Below are 20,680 nucleotides of genomic sequence, written 5' to 3'. Positions count from 1 at the left end.
ATTGCCCCCATCCCACCTATCCCCTCCCCCCGGTATCTGAGGGAAGGGGTATAGCTCAGAGGCAGAACATTTGTTCTGAACGATCATGCCCCTCATCTCCAGGTAAGGCTGGAAATGTTCCGTACCTGAAACCCTGGAGACAACACTAAGGGGGAGGGTCTGACTCAGGATAAGGCAGCTTTCTATGTCTTAAAAGAAGGGCCCTGGCTCAGTGGCAGAGCATCTGCTTTGCATGCAGAAGGACCATAGTTCTGTCCTCGGCATCTCCAGGTAGGACTGCAAATGTCCCTTGCCTAAAACCCTGAAGAGCTCCTGCCAGTCAGTGCAGAGAATATTGAGCTAGATGGACCAATTGTCTAATCTGGTATAAGCAGCTTCCTATGACTCCTTTCTGAAATGAAGGCAGCAGTGGTAAAGGAGATTTGCAGGGGAGAAACAACATAACTCCCTCCCCACCTACCTCTTTACTCCTCTTAACCCTCCCCTGAATCATTCCCCCCCACCTCACATAGCAGGCACACATCTGGGAAGGACCCCAAAAGATCTTTCCAAGCCCTGTTGGGTGCTCCAAATATCTCCTCAATACTCAGAGGTGTTTACCCAGGCCTATCAGGATGGTTGAGAAGGTTATCCATCCTGTTCAGTTGTTGACTTGCTGTTCCAAAACGATAGATTTTAGATGTATTTATTGTATTGTATTCATTGTACCATGATTTTATATATTCTGTAAACCACAGGGATGATGATAGTGATGATTGTCAAAAAGGTAAAGCACTATGTAAAATTTCCAAATATCTATCTATCTATCTATCTATCTATCTATCTATCTATCTATCTATCTATCTATCTAATTTGTTTATTTATTTATTTATTTATTTATTACTTGATTTCTATCCCGCCCTTCCTCCCGGCAGAAGCCCAGGGTGGCAAACAAAAGTGCTAAAAACGCTTTGAATCATCATAAAAACAGACATTAAAATACATTAAAACAAAACATTTTTAAAAGCTTTGAAGACATTTTTTTAAAAAGGTTAAAAACATATTGTTTAAAAAGGTTTAATAATAATAACAATAATAATAAATAAATAAATAAATAAATAAATAAATAAGGGCAGAAAGTGGCTTGGAATGGGGAAAAACTGAAGCGCTGACTGAGGGCTTCACCTCCTGCAAAATACACCCCCCTCCCCATCTCTCTGCAGCAGAGCAGCTGTGCTGGTGGAGGGTCCCCGCTCTGTTTCTGCTGCACAATCTGCAACCTGGTCCACACAGTGAGCCCATTGATATCTGCTCAGGAAAGGCAGATGAGCTGGTGGGGCTTTGTCCCCAACAAGCATACACACACACACACACAGAGAGAGAGAGAGAGAGAGAGAGAGAGACTCTACCCTCCCGTAGCTAACCCAGCCAGCTGTACATCTTCATCTTGCCAGGCTGTCATCTTTGCTGTGTTTGCTTGTCTTTCTTGAGTTGTTTTATTCTCCTGGCCCTGATATACTCTCATGTCTTTCCAAAAAAATAATGCTGCCTGCCTGGTGATAAATGGATCCTTCCAGGCCTCCATCATACAACGACAGGTTCCTTCTGAGCTGCAGCAGTTGCTGGGTCCGTTGGGGAAATACCTTGATGGTGAGGACGAGTGGGTAGCTGTCTCTCTGTAGAAGGGAATGTGCTGATGGGTGGACAGAAAACCGAGGACCAGCTGGTTCTTTCAACACCCATGTACAGGTCAGTTTGCACAGAAGGGGTTTATCTCCTGATGATGGCAGCATCAAGTGTGGCCTTGCATGGATGAACGAGATTACAGGCTACTGACAGAATATTTGTGTCATTTTGCTTCACCCATTTGTTTCAGTAGAACCTGTTCACACATTCAGGCTACTGCTACACATGCAGAAGACTGCAGTAGTATTATTAATATTGCACAACTTCATGCTGAAAGTGGGAGTGATTATATTGCATAGGAGGGACGGAGGGAGGGACGGAGGGAGGGAGAGAGAGAGAGAGAGAGAAAGGAAGGAAGGAAGGAAGGAAGGAAGGAAGGAAGGAAGAAAAGGATAGAGAAGAATGGAAAGTAGAAAACTAGCAGTCCAGGAAAAAAGGTTGTAGCCCAGCCTTTCCCATTTTGTCCTCTTCTTCTTCCAGAGAGTCTATAGCTCTATCTGCACTATTTGTTTAAAGGCATATCATCCCACTTTCAACAGTCATGGCTTCCCCCAAAGAAGCCTGGGAGCTGCAGCTTGGGAAAGATGCTGTGAGGAGGCTCCTATTCCCCTCTCAGAGCTACAATTCCCAGAGTGGTTGAGCAACTAATCCCTCTTCCCTGGGAACTCTGGGAATTGTAGCTCTGGGAGGAGAACAGCGGTTTCCTAACAAATCTCACCACTGCCTTCTTACTTATTACCAGCCCAAGGAATCTTGGCTCTAGTTTTTTCTGGAAAAGCAGAAAGAACATAAGCCAATGGGTGGAAATGGCATGGACATGGATTTCAGCTGAACACTAGGAGAGACTTCCTAGCAGTGAGAACTATCTGACAGTGGGACAGACCAGCCTCAGGAGATGGTTATGGGCTGTCCTGCCCTGGAAGTATTTAATCAGCCACCTGTCAGGGATGCTGTAGTTGCATCTTGCATTGCAGAGCCATCTTGCATTGGGCAGAGGGTTGGAATAGATGACCACTAGCTGTCCCCTTGCCACTCAATGATTCTAAGATTTAAATCTTCTTATAAACAGAAATAAACCTGAAAGCAAAGGGTTGCATCCCATATGAAATGGAAATGGACTGCCTTCAAGTCGATCCCGACTTATGGCGACCCCATGAATAGGGTATCCAAGGTAAGCAGTATTCAGAGGGGGTTTCCCATTGCCTTCCTCTGAGGCTGAGAGGCAGTGACTGGCCCAAGGTCACTCAGGGAGCTTCATGGCTGTGTGGGGATTTGAACCCTGGTCTCCCAAGTCATAATCCAACACTCTAACCACTAGGCCACACTGGCTCTCATCCCATACAGTGCTATGTTAAAGTCACTTAGCTGTAGACTTGTTCCACTGGTGAAATGTTGTGCAAAAGCATGTATAAGCAGGTTGCTGGTCACTTTGTCTCCCCAAAGAGGTTCGTATGGCGCCGACATTGTTGTACATTCGGCGCCAGGTTAAGACCTTCCTCTTTGCTATGGCGTTTTAATATGTAACTTGTTTTAGTTTTAAATTTTGTTGTAATTGTTTCTGATTTCTTGTTTTTACATATGTTTATGCTGTATTTTATTATGAGATTTTGAGATGTTTTTGTATTTTTATATTTTGTTGTACACCGCCCAGAGAGCTAATGCTAGTCGGGCGGTATAAAAATCTAAATAAATAAATAAAATTTGTTGCAGAATAGACTGCACAATCTGTTGTGTAACAAGTTTCCACTAGCATAACTGTTGCGTTGGATTCCTCTGTTGTGCAACCTGCTGCGCTTTCCCAGCTGCTAGAGCAAAAGCCTTTGCGCCAGTGGACAAAGAACATTAGATACTTCCTGAAGGCTCAGAATCCAGTTTAAATTCTGGAGCAGCCCAAATTCTGGGAGTCTTTCCACTTAAACCACAATTCACATTTCCCCAACTATGGCAACAGCAGCAGCAGCCTTTTATTGCAGTCAACCAACCATTAAAAAGTACATAACTGGATAAATACGTCATCATAAAATCAGAAGAGCAAAGGTGAGGATTTAAGAGCTAACAAACTGAATGTGTAAGAGATATTACTACATTCAGAAATACTGCTGCCTATTCAGTAATGAACGCTCAAGAAAAATGCTCAGAAGAATCTCTAAGGATTGACCAGGAAACTGTCTCATAAAGAGGTAGATTATGTGTTCTCTGACCCCTTGATAAAATCTACATTGAAAAACATATGGGAAACTGTTTCAAGTTCCAGTCGATTACACACACAGCGCCTATCCTTAATAGGAACTTCAGCAAATCTGCCCTCTAACACCTTTGAGGGTAAAATGTTAAAACATGCCAGCAGAACAGGTCTTCTATACTGAGGTATTGTTTAAAAGTTTGAATATGGCATACATTGATTAGAGGCAGACCAAGTCAGGCCCAGTGAGCACGGTAAATAAAGCCCATTGGCTAAGGCATGTAGCTCTTGGCCATCCAATCCATGTCTTTTTTTATTCTCTGTTCAACAATGAATTTAGCTTGCATCGGGACCAAGGACAACTATTCACATTCAGATGATACAAAGATGGGCACAGCCCAAAGCCTTCGGTGTGCTATTGAGTGTCCCTCGTATCCTGTCTTGTCGGTAAGATTTTACACAATGCAGAATGTTTCTTGTCCTTTCAGACAATTTGAGAGAGCTCACCCATTTCATCCTGGCAGCAAGTGCTAACTCGGTCAGGAGGGACACAATGGAAGGGGTACCTGAGTATCAGTCAGCCTCTTCTTTTCCATGAAGCTGGAAAGTCCCAATCCTAGCTTAGTGGTGGGATAGAGAGGCAGAGGTTGACCCCAGAGTGTGAAGATGACCTTCTGTTCAAAGCCAAGCAATTCTGGGGATAAGGACTGGAGCAGGGCGGTGGCGGAGGGGGGGGGGGAGGCTCGATGGGAAAGGGCTTTGAAACATATGATAAAAGGATTTAATTTGCTCTACCTTCCAAGCTAATTAAAGTTGAAAACCAGCTAATTGGTACTTTATACTTCCAGCTCCAGTGGTGATGAAAGGGAAAGATAATTGGAGGAGAGGGGGAAAAATTAAAATGGGGGGGGAAGAAGGGGGAGGAGAGGGCAAAATGATCAGATCACCTGCAAATAATGGGAGGGGAGTCGAACATGTAGCTAGCAACAAAGCACATTCAACCCTGACGTCTTCAGGGGAGGGAAAAAGCTACAGAGATTATCCCGCTCCTAACATTTGCTGACATAATGGAGGCATGCAAGTGTTACATTATGTGAAGCAGAATTTTGTGTCACGGCAATGTGAGCAAGCCAAATAAGCTCACAATTTTCATGGGGTCTGGCAGTTCTTTCCTCCCGTCCTTGAAGGGAGCAAATTTTCACACCCATGTTAGAGGTCCTTACGCTAGATTTCGATTGCAAATGCAACAGTCTTGTTCCCACTTGCAACTGGTATGCAGACGAGGACATTTTGAGAAGTGCTGCATATACGGGTCTTTTCCACTCTGAAAGGTACAATGCTGTCCTCCCTGGCAGATGATCACTCTAACCTGGGGATGGGGATATTTGTGGCCCTCCAGGTATTGTTGGACTTCGACGCCCATGAGCCCCAGCCAGCATGGCCAATGGTCAGGGACGATGCAGCTGTAGTCCAGCAACATCTGGAGGACCACAGATGTGGCTAACACATCCGACCCAGGCAGCCTGTGGCCTCCCATCATCCCTAACTGTTGGCCATGCTGGCTGGGGCTGATGGGAGCTGGAATCTAATGACATCCGGAGGACCACATGTTCACCCTTCCCGATCTCTAACCTGTTGGTTTCCCCTGCACTAATAGCATTACTATAAACAGTATTAGGAAGTTACATACAAATGACAGAAGACAATGACAAATTTGCTGTTCAAACACACTGCTTCCACAAAATGTCACTTTCAACAAATCTGAGAAGCAGGGGTGTAGTCATCTGGGGTCTCGGGGGGTCTTAGACTCTTTTTTGGAAGCAGGGTCCTGGTGTCTCCAGCAATGTAAAAGCCAATCAGCTTGAAAGGGGAGTGTGTTAGCCACTGAGAAGAGTCTTCTCACATGCTCCTTGCCCTTTCCTGCTGGTTGGAGCCAATCAGAGCGAAATAAGGTGAGTCCGTTCTGGCTAATACTCCTCTTTCATACTTATTGGCTCCTAGGGACATCTGTTGTTGTGGAAGAAGGCATCTCATTATCAACACTGCAGCAAAAAGGGGGGGAGGGGTGTGGCTGTGACTAACATGAAGGGATCTTGCACTTCTGAGTTTGCCCTACACTACTGTTGAGAAGGGAGCCTTATTGAGTCTTGGTTCAACCTGCAATATCTGGGCACCTCCAGCAGACCATGAAGGCAATGGTCTTGTCCTGCTCTTTGGCCTCATTGTCTAGTAGTCAAAGATATACTGCAGCTGTACATAGCGGTTCCATTTAACTACAATGGCTACTAGCCACTGATTGACCAATAACCTCCCCCACCCCCAAATTTATGAAGTATTTTAAATGGCCGTCTAGGTCTGTGACCCTCTCCACATCTTGTGGCAATGAATTCTGTGCATTAATTATGCTTTGTGTGAAGACGTACTTCCTTTGTGTTAGGGATGAGTGAATCTGTCCATTTCAGTTTCTCACAGTTTCATTTTCGCAATCTTAAGTTCGCTGCTCCACAGCTCTGCATCAGTTTGCAATTAAAAAAAGAGTCCTCAAGAAAATTCATCAGCATTTTAGTGTGAATTGCTCCCAATATACACGCTTTTCTACGCAATGTTGCCCAACACATGCATTTTTGCAAAGCAATTTCCCCAATACAATGCATTTTTGCTTGTTATTTTCACTGAGGCATTCATTTCCATGCACACTTTCCCCTTGTATCTTCATTTTGATAGACACTACTTGGCTGGAGATCTGCAGTGCAAAATTCAGAGAAGTGCAAATTTCAAAATGGTTTGCAAAACTGTTTCGGAAACCGTGGATTAGGTAGGCTTGCCTTTGAATGTGATCTGCTCTAATCTCCCATCTCCATCCCTCCTTCATGCAGATCAAGAACGAGACATCAATCAATCAGTGCCTTGGGCATTGGGATCCTAGAAGTACGAGATAGGAAGATGCTCTCCTTTCCCCATCTTTTGCATACATCTTGTGCACACACCCACACACACCTTCCTCTTCTCTCACAAAGGCATTGCCCCCCCCCCCACTGAGGCCTCCCCCAGCCTGCGTCCCACACTGGCCTTCTTGAAGCCCCTTCATCACACCCGACGAGCTTGAGTGTCACCAAGATGAATTGGAGCTGCTGACAGTTATCACAATACAAGGCCAATCTTCTCCCTTCTGTTCCCCCCCCCACTCCCCTGGCTGTGTCACTCTCTTTCTCTCCCTAAACTACATTATCCCGTAAATAATATTTCTGCATCGAGACAGCTCACTTAACTGCCAGGCCTAAGCAGACAGCCAGAGTGATGCGATATGATCCCTTTGACTACATTAGAGATTGTGACAGGGAAGGAGCTGGCAACAAACTAAGGAGGGAGGTATTGCTTTAGCTGGGGGGGGGTCGGTAATGGATTGGCCCCTAATGGCCCTCCCGATAGCAGGTAGCAAGGGTGGGGTGGGGTGGAATGCCTTCAGCTCCTCTGCTAAGGCTGTAAATCTAATCAGGTACTTTGATTAGAAAGGTCTTGACGAGATGGGAACAAGATACCAAAATCAATGCGAACTTTTGCTACAAGTCAGGGCAAGGGGTGTATGTTGGCAAAGATGGAAGGGGACATATGAACTTGAGAAGGAAGATGGAGGGAAGAGGAGGAGAAGGAAGGGCTGTTGGGATGGCCATTGGCTTAGGTGGTGGTTCAAACAACAAGGACAAGACATGATCTTATTTAAATATCTCTATTCTGCCTTTCCAAGATTCTCCAGGTAATTTATAATACAGTTGTTTAAAAAAACATTTACATCTAGACAGGCAGTTCCCAAACTTTCTTCCCCACAGGGACTACTTGAAAATTGCTAAGGGTCTTGGAGGACCACTTCATGACGTTTCTGCCTTCTGTAGCAATTGCAATGCGCTGGGCTAGATGCGATGTGATTTTTAATTATATTTTTACAGACACACTGAATGAAGCCCACAGACCATGGGTGGTCCATGGATCACAGTTTGGGAACCTCTGATTTAGAGGCTGTACGTCAGGAACGGAGAACTTGTGGTCCTCCAGATGTTGTTGAAATACAACCCCCGTCACCCCTGACCATTGGTCATGCTGGTTGGGGCTGAGGGGAGCTCAACATCTGGAGGGCCATGGATTCCCCATCCCTTAGGTACATGTTTATTCAAAAAATGCAAATGCCTCTTTTCACTCCCTCAGTTCAATGTCCAAACCTGTCTTAGCTTCCATGGGGGGCAGACATCTCTGTGTCATCCTTAGCATGCTCTCTTTTTTTTTAGTGCATGCATGTTTCCAAACATACAGTTAAGGCAGATGGGAAGCAAGTCTACAGGCACATAGGAACACAGCACAAAGCCCTAAAGCAGCAGCATCCCTCCAAAAAGGCACCCCCAAACAGCCTGTTAGGTGAATCTCCACCCTGTAGCATTTCGAGATCCAGGAGGGAGGAATGTTGGAAGAATAACACTGTAAGAAAGCAAAGAAGTGTACAAACAAACAATGGGAGAACGATCCCCCCTCCATAACTGAAATGTTTCCAATAAATTCTAGCAGGATGGAATCTCCCCCAGTCAGATAAGGCGGGCTTAGGTGCCTGCCTCTCTCCCACGCATCCCTGGCTCCTTCTCTCAGTCACAATCCCCCCCCATATAAACATTAGTCATAGATAAAGACTTTCATTTGCCTATTTTGGGGTGTCCTGTTTTTGTGCCTTAGGGCAGCTTTCCCTTTAGATGTCAGCAGAGGAAGTATCTCACAGCATGGAGATAAAAACAGAATCCCTTGCTAAAGTCTGCAGGCCAATCCTCTGTTGAAAGCAGAGCTACAGTGGCTGGCAAAAAAGGTGCCTGGCAACCATACATGGGTAACAGTGCAGAAAGAAGTTGTAGTGCCATAAAACCAGGAGACCATTGTACTTTGGGGAGGCTTAGGTTGGCGCACCACACTTGCTCCTTTCATGCCTAGAGATCTTTTCTGGGCCAGAAGGCATACATTTGGCTAATGCCTACCTATAATACTTATTATTTTGTGGCATATTCTCTGACTGGTTGTATTGCCATGGAAGTGATATATATAATGTTCCCTATAGCATGAGTAGTTTATAGTGTATCCAGGAGCTTGAACCCATGCTTATTAGAAGCCATTACATGAGACCTATATTGCTAACCAAAGCTAGTAACTAGAATGCCTCTGTTAAGGAGCTAAATCAGGTTTCTTGGAGTTCCCAGCCCAGCACTGCTGGGCTGTGAACTGCAGGCTCACCACTCAGTGTCAGAATTTGTGCTGGGTAGCAGATGTTGTTATGACTATAGCAGTTTGAGAACTGGGAGAGTAACGTAAGCAACCAACCAACATCTCCTTTTGATGTAGATCACTTGACTGTTTCACAGAGGTGAGCTCATTGTCTCGTGCTCTGAAACATGAAATTACAATTAGGGAATTACAATTGGGGAAACTCAGTTAGTCAGCTACAGATATCAACCACTTCCCATGAGTTATCTGTCCCGGATGTCTATTAAGTGTTGTCTAATCCTTGCAGAAAACATAAACATGGTCACAATAATCTAAAAACAGCAGGCATGGCTCATTAGCATCTAAGAGTATACAAAGCCCTGCAAAACTGTCTGATATTGGGACTCATCATAGACCCAAGATCCTAAGATGGTGTGCTGTGTACTAAAGCTCTGACAGATCTGTTTGTTGTCATTCTGAAGGGTTCCCCAACAACAGAAGGAACATAAGATTGACTTCTTTGCTTTCTGTATCTCTATACCTTCCTTAACAGTTAATAAATCTGTTACTTTTTACAGCATCTGTGTTGTTGTTGTATCCAAATTTGCAAAGAACTTTGCCACTGGGCATTACAACTTTGCCTGGGCAATAGAGAGTTTAAGGCCATCAGAGGATCCCTGCTGGATCGGCGCAAAGGTCCATCTCATCCATAAGAACACCAAGACAATCCTGTTGGATCAGACCAAAGGCCCATTTATTCTAGCATCCTGTTTCTCACAGTGGCCAACCAGATGCCCATGGCAGCCTTTGTCAATCAGATGCCCTCTAGCTGTGCTGGTTGGGGTTGATGGGAGCTGTAGTCCAAAACATCTGGAGGACACCAGGCTGGCCAAGGCTGGCCTATGAGAAGCCCACAAGCTGGACATGAGCTCAATAGAACCCTCACACTCATGCCCCCAAGTGACTGGGATTCAGAGACATGCTCCTTCTGATCCTGGGGGTTGTGTACAAACATCAGGGCTAGTAGCCTGCAAATGCTTTAGCTTTTACTCAAAGGGGCTACCTTATGGGTTGTTTGTGAGTGCCTGGTGCATGGCAATCGCTCCCCCCCCGACAACACGCACACAGTTCCATGTATCTGTCTTCAGCAATCACCATGCTATATAATCTGTGGTTTATTTAACCCAGTGGCTTGCTGAGACTTTAACAGATCACGCAGTCATTACACAGAAGCCATCAAAATGGATGAGTTGTCATGTCAGGGCGGAGCACTCTCTCTCTCTCTCCCCCCCCCTCCACACTCTGCTGTAGTTTGCTAGCTATTAAATTCTCCTGTAGAAAGGCTGCTGCAGGGTTGATGTTTCCATTTACAGCTACAGAGATCTGGATCAGATTTACTGTCCTGTCCAATGAAACAGCACTGGCAGCATCATTTCTGGTGTGGTGGAAAACAGAGTTATTCAAGTGCCCAGTACCCAGGGAGTGAAAAGGAAAGAAAAAAAGATGGTGGAATCTAAGGTGGCCAGTTTCAAAGGAAGAAAAGATTAAAAAAGAAACAGTTGCAAAAATTACAGCAGGGAGAGTCAAACAAATGCAAAATCCTGCACATGCGTACTCAGAAATAGTTTTGCATTCTTTTTCGTCTGTGCACATTGCAGCATTGATTTGCATAGAGCCCTGCAGAGTTCTACATAGGTGACATAGACAAGTCTTTGCTCCCAAAAAGAGCATTCCATTCTGTGTGAGTAAGAAGAAGGACATCTCTCTCTCGTCACATATACACACACTAGGGGTGTGCAGTGGCTTCAGATGAATCCCAAATTCTGAACTGAAGTGGGGTGCTTTGGTGAGATTCTGGGCTTGATGAGGTGAAGTGAGATCTGTCCAAAGCCCTCTGAGTTGAAGCAGGGATCCTTCGAAGTGCCTCATGGAGCCTCAGCAACTCGGATGCCCCCCCCCCAGCACTGCAGACAAGCATCTGCTAAAAGCAAAACAAATGTCTCTAACCTTCCATATGAAGAAAATGTGATGGGGCTGAGGGGAAGATACAGCAAGTACCAGGGTGGGGAGAAGAAGGATTGCTCTGTTGTGACTGACAAGTCAAGTTTGTAATCGGAGAGAATGATTTCACCTGGACTCCCCAATCCCAGTGCTTGGGGCGGGGGTGGGGGAAGAGAGTGACTCTCTTTGAGTTGTCTCCTTCCAAGTCAACTTTAAAAGATACCCAGCACAGAAACTATTAGACTAATTCACCAGAACTTTCACAGGTTTATTGTGTAGGGGCACCTTTCTCATATCTGCTGTTTTCAGACCAATTGCCATGAAATATTAGCGGAGATTAAGTCATTCCTTTTTTAATCTACCCCCAAATTGTAAAGACTACCCTTGTGAGGAAACCTGTGCAGCTAATCTTCTGAAATTTGGCAGGATTCATCAGAAGAGGCTACCATGCATACATTTCTGCCAAAAAACAAAAACCACACAAACTAAAGACTTGTCCTTGTTGTTGTTGTTCATGATGATGTAAAGGTGCTCAGCACAAAACCCCTGGACCCATTTGACAAGCTTAACCTACCATAGAGAGACTACCATAACAGCAAATTTCATAAACTTTGTCAAAAGGAAACCAAGTTATAGCCCTTTTTAAATTTACCAGTAGTGAAGGGGGGGGCAAAGAGAAAGCCCCCCTTCTCTTCCATCCACAGCCTTACACAAGGAAAATATTGGATCTTCACTACTCTCAATTTTAAGTTGAAAGTTCTCTTAACAGAACTCTTCAGAGAACTTTCAACTTTGACCTTGCCTGGTCAACAGAGCAGGAAAAAGTTCCAGGTTCCAGCAACAGCTGATTTTAGGAACCCTGTGTTTATGACCCCTTATATTTATTTATTTATTTATTAGATTTATTAGTCGCCCATCTGGCTGGTTGTCCAGCCACTCTGGGAGACGTACAGAATAAAAACATACAAATACATTAAAACATTAAAATCTCAACAATATAAAAAACCTAACCCACCCCAAAAGCCTTATAGTCCAGATCAGGAGTGGGGAATATTTGGCCCTCCAGATGTTGCTAAATTACAACTCCCATCAGCCTCAGCAAACATGATCAATGGCCAGGGATGATGGAAGTTGTAGTTCAGTAACACCTGGAGGGCCATAGTTTCCCCAACCCTGCGGTAGATTACAGTATGTCCCCTTGGCTGGTTCTGAGATCTAAGACATCTTTCACACTCTCTCCTCCCTTTGGGATTGATGTCAAAGAAGCAGTTAAAGAATCCTTGGAAACTGTAGGCAGAGCAATTATTTCCTCTGTGCAAGTGAGGTGCTTCAAGGTGGGGAAGTACGGGAGGCATTGCCTATTCTGCCATTCAGGTAACACTTTCAAAGACAGACCCTTGCTGAAGTTTTTAGATCTGAGATAATTTGGAACCCATCACGTAATGCTATAAAATATCCACTAATGCACTGGAACTATCCGGTTAAATGCCAATTACAAAACCCCGTAAGCTTTCTGGCTACAGCATATTAATAACACAATTAAACATATATTGCTTAATGTAAATGCAAAAAAACCACCACCCAATAATGAAGCTAACCGGATGCCCGTGAAACCCCAGGAAGCTACCATTTAGCAAATGAATGTCTATTTAATTAACGCCCCGTCCTCAGTAAGAATCTAAAACATGCCATTCTTTTTCTTTTCTTTTCTTGGAACTCGACTGTAATGTTACTTTAAGGGATTCCATCTCAGTTTCCCCACCTTGGCAGTGGCTCAAGCTCTTGAACAGCTGTTGGGATTAAATTTCCTGAATGGTCCTTGGCATGCTCCCTTTTCTTTGCATTGTCCAGCTGAGAACAGCTGGATGGAACCCAGATTCCCACCACCAGCTTCTTCATTGGTATTTGATGTGGGTACCCTCTACCATAGCCCTTTCAGACTGGTGGATTCTGGTACACTACTATGGAATAATGCCTGCACTGATACATGATTGTCACCTCCCCACTGGTAGGACGCTGGTTTTCAGATGGATTCTGTGTAGAAACACACTCACTGTCCTGCTGGTTCCAGTTCATCTCCACCTCTCTTTTCTGAAAATGGGGCACATGACGCTAGTCAAACCCCCCTCTTTTTGCTGTCAAACCTGGTGGGAGCAGCTTGTGTTTTTTTCTTTTTTTCGGAAAAAAATGCTTCTAAGAGATTTCACAACTGATTGGCAGATCTACCCGTTCCCCCTCCAGGTGTGGCTAATGGAAACACTTTGGTTTAGTGACTAGTGTGCTTCAGCCTCTGAGTCAAAGTGCCAATTTAGAAGTATATGGTGAATCTCCCAGAACTGTTCCATTTCACTATGAAGATAATGGGGTTGCATTTTTAGTTTCTCTTTATATGAAAACCCTCTATTCATGGAATGGTAGCATGTCAGAACACAGGGTGTCTAGCTTTCTCCAGCAAGCACTAGTTTTATACGTGCAAGGATGAGCAGGGTGAACTGATGGGAGGCTCTGGATTCTTCACCTGCATTCTGAAGTGGGATCATCCTAGGAGAGGTAAAATACTTTAAAAACAAACAAAAAAACTATTTGATTCAAGAGTTGGTGCAGTGTACAGGATAGAATTTTGGCAGAACCAACCCTCCCATGATGCAGGCACCAAAAAGGTTTAGGACATGTCTAAAGGCTCAGTCTGGACTAAGGAGGTGTGGGTTTTTCAAATTCACCCCTGGCTATGAACTTCACTACTTGGCTATACCATCTCTCAGGGCTAAGGGGAAGTGTCAAAGTAATCCATGATTTGATGTCTTGACGTTCTCAAAAAGTTTGAATCGGCAGTCAAGGAGAGCCCTCCAGTTTTGATCGGACTGCTGGAACTGGGGAGAGGAGGTCTTTTCACCCCCCCAAAAAAACTGCTTTTAAGAACACAGGAATCTGCCTTACACTGAGTCAGACCAATGGTCCATCTAGCTCCGCTCTCCAGAGTTTCAGACAGGAGTATCTCAGCCTTACCTGCAAATGGCAGAAGTTAAATCTGAGACCTTCTGCATGCACAGCAGACGCTCTGCCATTGAGTTACAGGCCTGGGTGTTGCAGCTCTGATTGGAAGCTAGTCCCCTGAGGCTGCTTCAAGGTATTTTGTATGGTTTTTTTAAAAAAACAACCACCACCAAAATGTCAGGAGATCCAGTTATGGATCAGGTATGTTCTGGCCCTGATCCTGCAGGGTTGCTGTGAAAGTAAAATGGGATAATCACACAGATGGCATCTAAAGATCCATGAAAGAAGAACAGGGCACAAATGTGTTGCTGGGTAATATCTCTCAACAGCATGGTCCAAGGCATTTGGATGACTAGCAAGTATAATTATACATGACTAAATAATAGAAAACGTGTTGGTTTAAGAAGGATACTATCACCACTTGAATGACCCCCTCATCCTGCTTATTAGTTGCATCAGCCCCAGCAGTGGCTGGTACATGAGGTCAAAGGGTCTGCCCTCAGCCACACTCCATCTACCTGCCTTTTTACTTGCAACCGGTCCAGAGGATATCACCGGCTGTCAGCTTCCTCTTCCTTACAGTATTGCTGTCCTTGCAGAATTCAGCAGGGAGGAGGAGGATGGGAGCCAAACTGGGATTATTTGGCTCTGCCTGTCATTGGCTCTGGCTCCACCCACTGTTGGCCTCCTTGATTTCCACCCCACCAGTCCCAATGGGCATCAGCCACCACTGATCAGCCCCTTTTCTGATAGTGACAGCTCTGCATGATAGCTGGAGGAGCCCATATACTGTACCTGGGAATCAGCACGCCTGGCTTTAACAGAACCAACACTTTAAGAGCATTAAGAGGAGTCTTGCTGTATCAGACCAAAGGCCCATCTAGTCTAGCATCCTGTTCTCATAGTGGCCAACCAGATTCCCATCATGGGAAACCCATAAGCAGGACCAGAGTCCCAACTTGTGATTCCAGGTATGGTTTTTAGAGACATATTGCCCCCAACAGTGGAGGTGGTGCATAGTCATCATGCCTAGTAGCCACTGACAGCCTCTTCTCCATGAGGACTTTTCGGAATGAGGGATGACTTGTCCCCCCAAACAAAAAGAAAAAGAAAACCCTCCCCTCTGTATTGATGTAATACTGGCCTTTCTGCAGCTACCAGAGGCCATATTCAGACGTCACATCTGATCAAGGAATGTAAATGCAAGTAGGGGGTGAACACTACCACTGCTCCCAGCAACTCTGTGGGCACCAGCCCCAGCATGATGCATATGAAAAGGACTGAAGAGCACTTCTTCACACGCTCATCTGGATACACTGATTGTGTGACAACTTCTAAGCAAGTTCACCCAAATGTTCTTAGAAGCCCCTTGCAGACCCTCCCACTCACCATGGGAAAATTGGGGGTGGAGCGCACAGGGGCCAGCGCACCTTGGGGCCTGCATGTATGCCCTTATGTCACCTATCTCCCATTTGGACATAACACCTGAACAGGGCTACAAGCACCACCTAAGAATGATCATGTGAACTGAACCATATAAGATTACTAAGTATCCATGTTGCTGGTCAGCACTTAACACTCAAAATGTTTTGCGAAAACAGATCAGCTCATTGTGGGCCAGTTGATGATCGGAGCATGTGGTGAACCACTGAGACGAATGGTTTTAACATGCAGGAACGCCAGCTTAAGGCTGATTGAAGCCACATTCAGCCATGTCCAAATGGTCATGCACATCAATCCGCATAAATGGGGAACAGCACATGTTCCAGCTCCTCGGGGAGAGGCAGCAATCTTCCCTGCAGAAAGCACAAAGCCAGCGAGGTCAGGACCGGCTGGAGTCTCTCTGTGACGGGTGATCAGTTCAGCCTGACAGGTGTGAAGTTGGCAATTTTCTTTCCAAACAGGGCCAGATAAACAGGCTGGCAGCAGTCAGGAGAGATGGAGAGGGACGGGAAGATAAGGGGGGAATGGAAACATAAAAGATGAACAGCTGGAGATGATCACTCAGCCAGCATTGTCACAGACCAGAGGCAGAGAAAAGGATTAACCCTGTACTGACTGGCCCACCCACCACAAGCAGCAACTTTGAGGTGAGATGGAAAAGGAATAGATTGGCAGTACTGATAAGTTCTGAAAGGATTCACTAGGTTCTTAAAGCCACATGCCCATGACACAAATGGACATACACTAATTTATATGTATAGAAATACGCTATATAGAAATCTATGTACAGAAATCATATGTATAGAAATATACTGCGATAATTAAGATAGGAGAGAGCCGGCATCTGGCCAGTACTGTGTTACGCAGCGCACTCAGCCACAGTAGTGTTGGGTTGAGTGGCGGTGCTTACTTGACTCCTGTCACTAGTGTCATCTGGTGGCTCCATCTTAGTGGGCAGGGCAATCCACTCTGGATTTTAGTCTGAACTTTAGCATCAGGACCTTGGACAGCTCCTTGAGGAAGCGGAGGCAGGAGGAAAGTCTGCATGGTGCAAACGCTCCTGCAGGAGCACCTGATTGCCTCCACCAGTGCAACTGCACCTCACCAACTTCGTCATTAGAGATGTGAAGACCCGGACAAAAACTGAAAAAATGGGGGGGTGGCTTTTTCCCCCTAAAGCCTTTTTAATTTTTTTTCTGAAAAATTAGAAAAAATGGAATCCCGCATCCCCCCCCCAAAAAAAATGTCCAGTTTTTTCCAGGCCACCACTTTGCCCCTCTTCTTTCCGGGAAGCCACAGTCGCACCAGTGATGCGGGTCAAGTCACTGCCACTGCCCTACTGTCTGTTAGTGCTCAGACACCCTGTGAGCAGTTTTAAAAAACCAAAAATCTTTTAGTTTTTAAAAAAGGGAGGGGTAAGGGATGTGTGGGGCTTGGCACAAAAGACCTGGAGGGTGTGGGTCCCTGGGCCACCCCCGATTATGCCCCTGCATCCCATCAGTGCAAAGAGAAGCCTTGTGTTTTCGTGACACAGAGGAGGCCCAACAGACCTGATCTGAGCAGATGCAGGTCTGCTCCAAAGGGTCATGGCTTTCAGTTCCCATAGCAGAATGTTTATTATTCAAAGGGGTAAATCTCTTTTGCCGATAGATAAGGGGTGGGGAACCTTAGTCCAGGGACTGAATGTGGCCCTCTAGGCCTCTCTTTCTGCCCCTCAGAACTCTCCCAAAGCCACACGCTCTCCCTAGGCCAACCCCCTCACTGTCCCTGTTTTGCACCGCAAGTGGTTTTGCCTTGGACTCGGATAATGCTGAGTGAATGGACTGTAATTAAAGAAGTAGGGAATAAAATCATGTTCCAAATTTTTTATTTTTTTTAATTAATTAATTTATATCCCACCCTTCCTCCCAGCAGGAGTTAACACTGAACGTTTTACCTGGTTTTAGCTGATGCACTATAGTTCAGCCTTCCCCAGCCTGGTGACCTCTAGATGTTGTCAGACGACAACCCCAGCATCCCTGATGATTGGCCGTGCTGCCTGGGGTGATGGGAGCTGGAGTCCAAATCATCTGGAGGGCACCCGGTTGGCGGAGTCTTGTCCATACTGACTCCTCAGGCCTCCATGGCTTCATCCTGCGACAGGCGTAGACCAGGCCTGAAGCACTCTCTCAGACTTCACTTTTTACCAAGAAATACTAGCGACTGCATGGCTGTGAGGATAAACACTACGGCTGTGTTGTGTGTGCGTGTTTTAAAAAACCTAAAGATTAGCCCCACCCCTGAATAAATTTGGGACCAGATCCAGGGTAGACCGGTGGTCCCCAGGTTGGCCTGGGGGGGGGGGTTCAGCCTGATCTGGGGGCTCTGGATCGAGGCAGTTGTGCATAGCCCTAGCAAATTCAAGAAAGATGGTACAACTACCAGTGGCTAAATTACATTTGCAAGAAGAGAGCACATTTCAGAGGCCTTTGCTAAAAAACCACAAAGGGCACAAACAGATACAGAGCTCCCAGCTCCATTGTATTCAGGTCACACATCGCCTCTCCTTCCCAGCTGCTGTCTCGATACTGGACAGGCTCCCTGCCTGGCCAGCCATCGAGGGCAGTGGCTGCGGAGAGAAGCCTTCCTGGAAATTTCAAGTGGAGGGTGATGTGGAGGGGGCTTAACCTACCAAAACGAGAAAGTGAGAAGGCTGGTGGGGCCAGGGAGAGACTGCCTTTCAGAGCAGGGAGGGGCGCCTTGCAAATGGGGCGCCAAGGGGCAAGCAGTTGTTGCAAACAGAGTAGAGGTGCACAGCTGGAATCTGGGACCAGGCAAAGGGAACAGATGAGCTGTGAACGTCTCTCAGGGGCAGAGAGAGCATCCAGGAGACCATGAAAAATGCCGAGCAGCCTCCGTCCCTCTCTTGGAAGAGCCTCTAGCCTTGGGGTTGCCAACCTTTTGGGGCCAGTGGATGCATCTGGAATATAGAGAAAGAGCTGAGGGCACCAGTCACAAAATGGCTGCCACGGAGGAAGTGGCATACCGCAAACTGGCCGTCATATCTATAAAAACAGAAAGAGACAGGGTGACAAAATGGTAAAGGTGTGCCCCCATTATGACCCCCCTCCAGTGGAGGGGGGAAAAAGGCACCCACATCAGGGCACCCATGCTCACTCAGAGAGAAGCTTTTTGCTCCTCTTCTCTGTTTAGAATGGAAGGGAGGGTGTCTAATGCGGGCCATCAACGAAAGGTGGGCACGTTTGAGAGGATGTGGAGTCGCTGGAGTCCAACAAGTTCAGGAAGGCTGTGGATTCTCCCTGTCCCTGATCTAGCTGGTGCCCCAATTGGCCTAACACTTGAGGAAAAGAAAAGATCAGCCTCTTCATTCTGTTACTTTTCAGTTACCTATTTATATGATGATGACTACATTATTAGAATTCCTGGCTTGTATCCAATGTAGCATTAAGCAACTTCTTTAGCTAAGACAAGGATTTATGAGTGAGCAATGGAACTCCCTCCTCCTGGGCGCCCCCTAAATCTGTTCTGGGGGTTCCTTCAGGAGCAGATTTGGGGAGGACATGGTGTGCACATGGGTGGAGGAGTTCCGTCGCACGAGCACAAATCCTTTTAATAGCAGAGCACGGCCCTATGATTCTGTGCCTAAAGTTCAGTCTGCTGTGAGTCTCTGGCAATATTGTCCATGAGCTGTGGGGGAAATGGAGAAACACTCCCCCCACACACAAATGCTTTCCTCTGTGGGAATTCTGGACTCACACCTGTTTCTTGTTTGTTCCGAGAAAAAAATAGAACTTGGAGGGCAGCCGCTCCAGGCTCCCTGCAACTCTGATGGAGCAGGAGAGACCCCCGTGTTATGTTTTCATCCCTTCAGCGCTCAGCTGCATGAGGGACAGGCCTGGGAAAAGAAATGCAGAAATTCCCTCTGGGTTGTCATTGCCATGCCATGTGCCCAGTTGCAGCCAGGCTCTCCCTCCCCCTCCCTTTCGTTTCCAGTTCAGAGCCCAAACTGTGCGCCTTTGTTCTCTTCTCTGCACTTGGCTAGCTGCATTGAACCAGCTGTTAGGAATCAAGATTTCTACATACTAGGGATTTATGGTGCCTCTTCTGTAGCCTCAAGAAGTTGCACCAGGCTTATCAAAGCTCACTTTCCCCAAAATTCCTCAGGCGTTTCCCCAGAGCAGGAACCACAACTTTCCTCTTGAACTACTGTATAACATATGGAGAAAGCCAGTAGAAACACTAGTTCCAGGTCTTATACCTCAACGGGGAAACTGTAACCCTCCAGATGTTGTTGGACTCAAACTCCCATCATCCTTCACATTTGGCCATGCTGGCCAAGGCTGATAGGAGTTGGATTCCACAACATCTGGAGGACCACAGGTTTCCCAACCAAGTCCAATACCATCTTTGGCCACTGAATGAAGAGTTTCTTCACCATCTGCAGCCTCCCAACAGGACCTCCAGAACTGGTGAGATGCCCACAGAACAGCTTGATTAATAACCTCTGGCCGGGGTTACCAACATAGTGCCTTCTTACATCCAAAACCTTTGACCATGGGCCATGCTGGCTGAGGATGATGGTAAAGTCCAACATCTGGAAGGCACCATGTTGGCAATAACTGATCTGTGGCAAAGTTTTCTCTGGGCTTCCATTAAGGGTGTGTAAAGGCACTGCACCACTTCCTAAAATTATTGCCAGTCTTATCAAAACTCTGCAGTTTCTTACAAATTCCTTAGGTCATCTAACCAAGGAGCAACCTCAAATTTGCTTCAACTTTTTGTGGCAACTCTTATCAACATGAGCAGCTAATTTCTTCACCAATGCTTGGCTCTCAACAGGGCACTTGGATGCCAATGAGAGGCAAAGGATAATGTCCACAGCTTAGCCAACCATGTTCATCAATGTTTTCTAAAGTTCGTTCCCTAAGACGGCGATGGACGTGCAGAACCTTTATTAAAATTCCACTAAATTTACTGGGACTTTTTTTGTGTGCTTCCATATCAAATTCTGCAGACATGTCTCCAAATTTGTCCTGCAATTTCCCACTAGGCAAAAATCCAAGGGCAAGTTAAAAACACATTCCTAACACCCATCTGCTAACAGTGAAGGGAGTCTCTGCTGGAGCTCTAAGCCTGACAGATGGTAGCAGAAGCATTGGTCGT

This window comes from Rhineura floridana, chromosome 12 (assembly GCF_030035675.1).
Source record: "Rhineura floridana isolate rRhiFlo1 chromosome 12, rRhiFlo1.hap2, whole genome shotgun sequence".
In the NCBI taxonomy this organism is placed as follows: domain Eukaryota; kingdom Metazoa; phylum Chordata; class Lepidosauria; order Squamata; family Rhineuridae; genus Rhineura; species Rhineura floridana.
Note: the sequence above shows the minus strand (reverse complement) of the source record.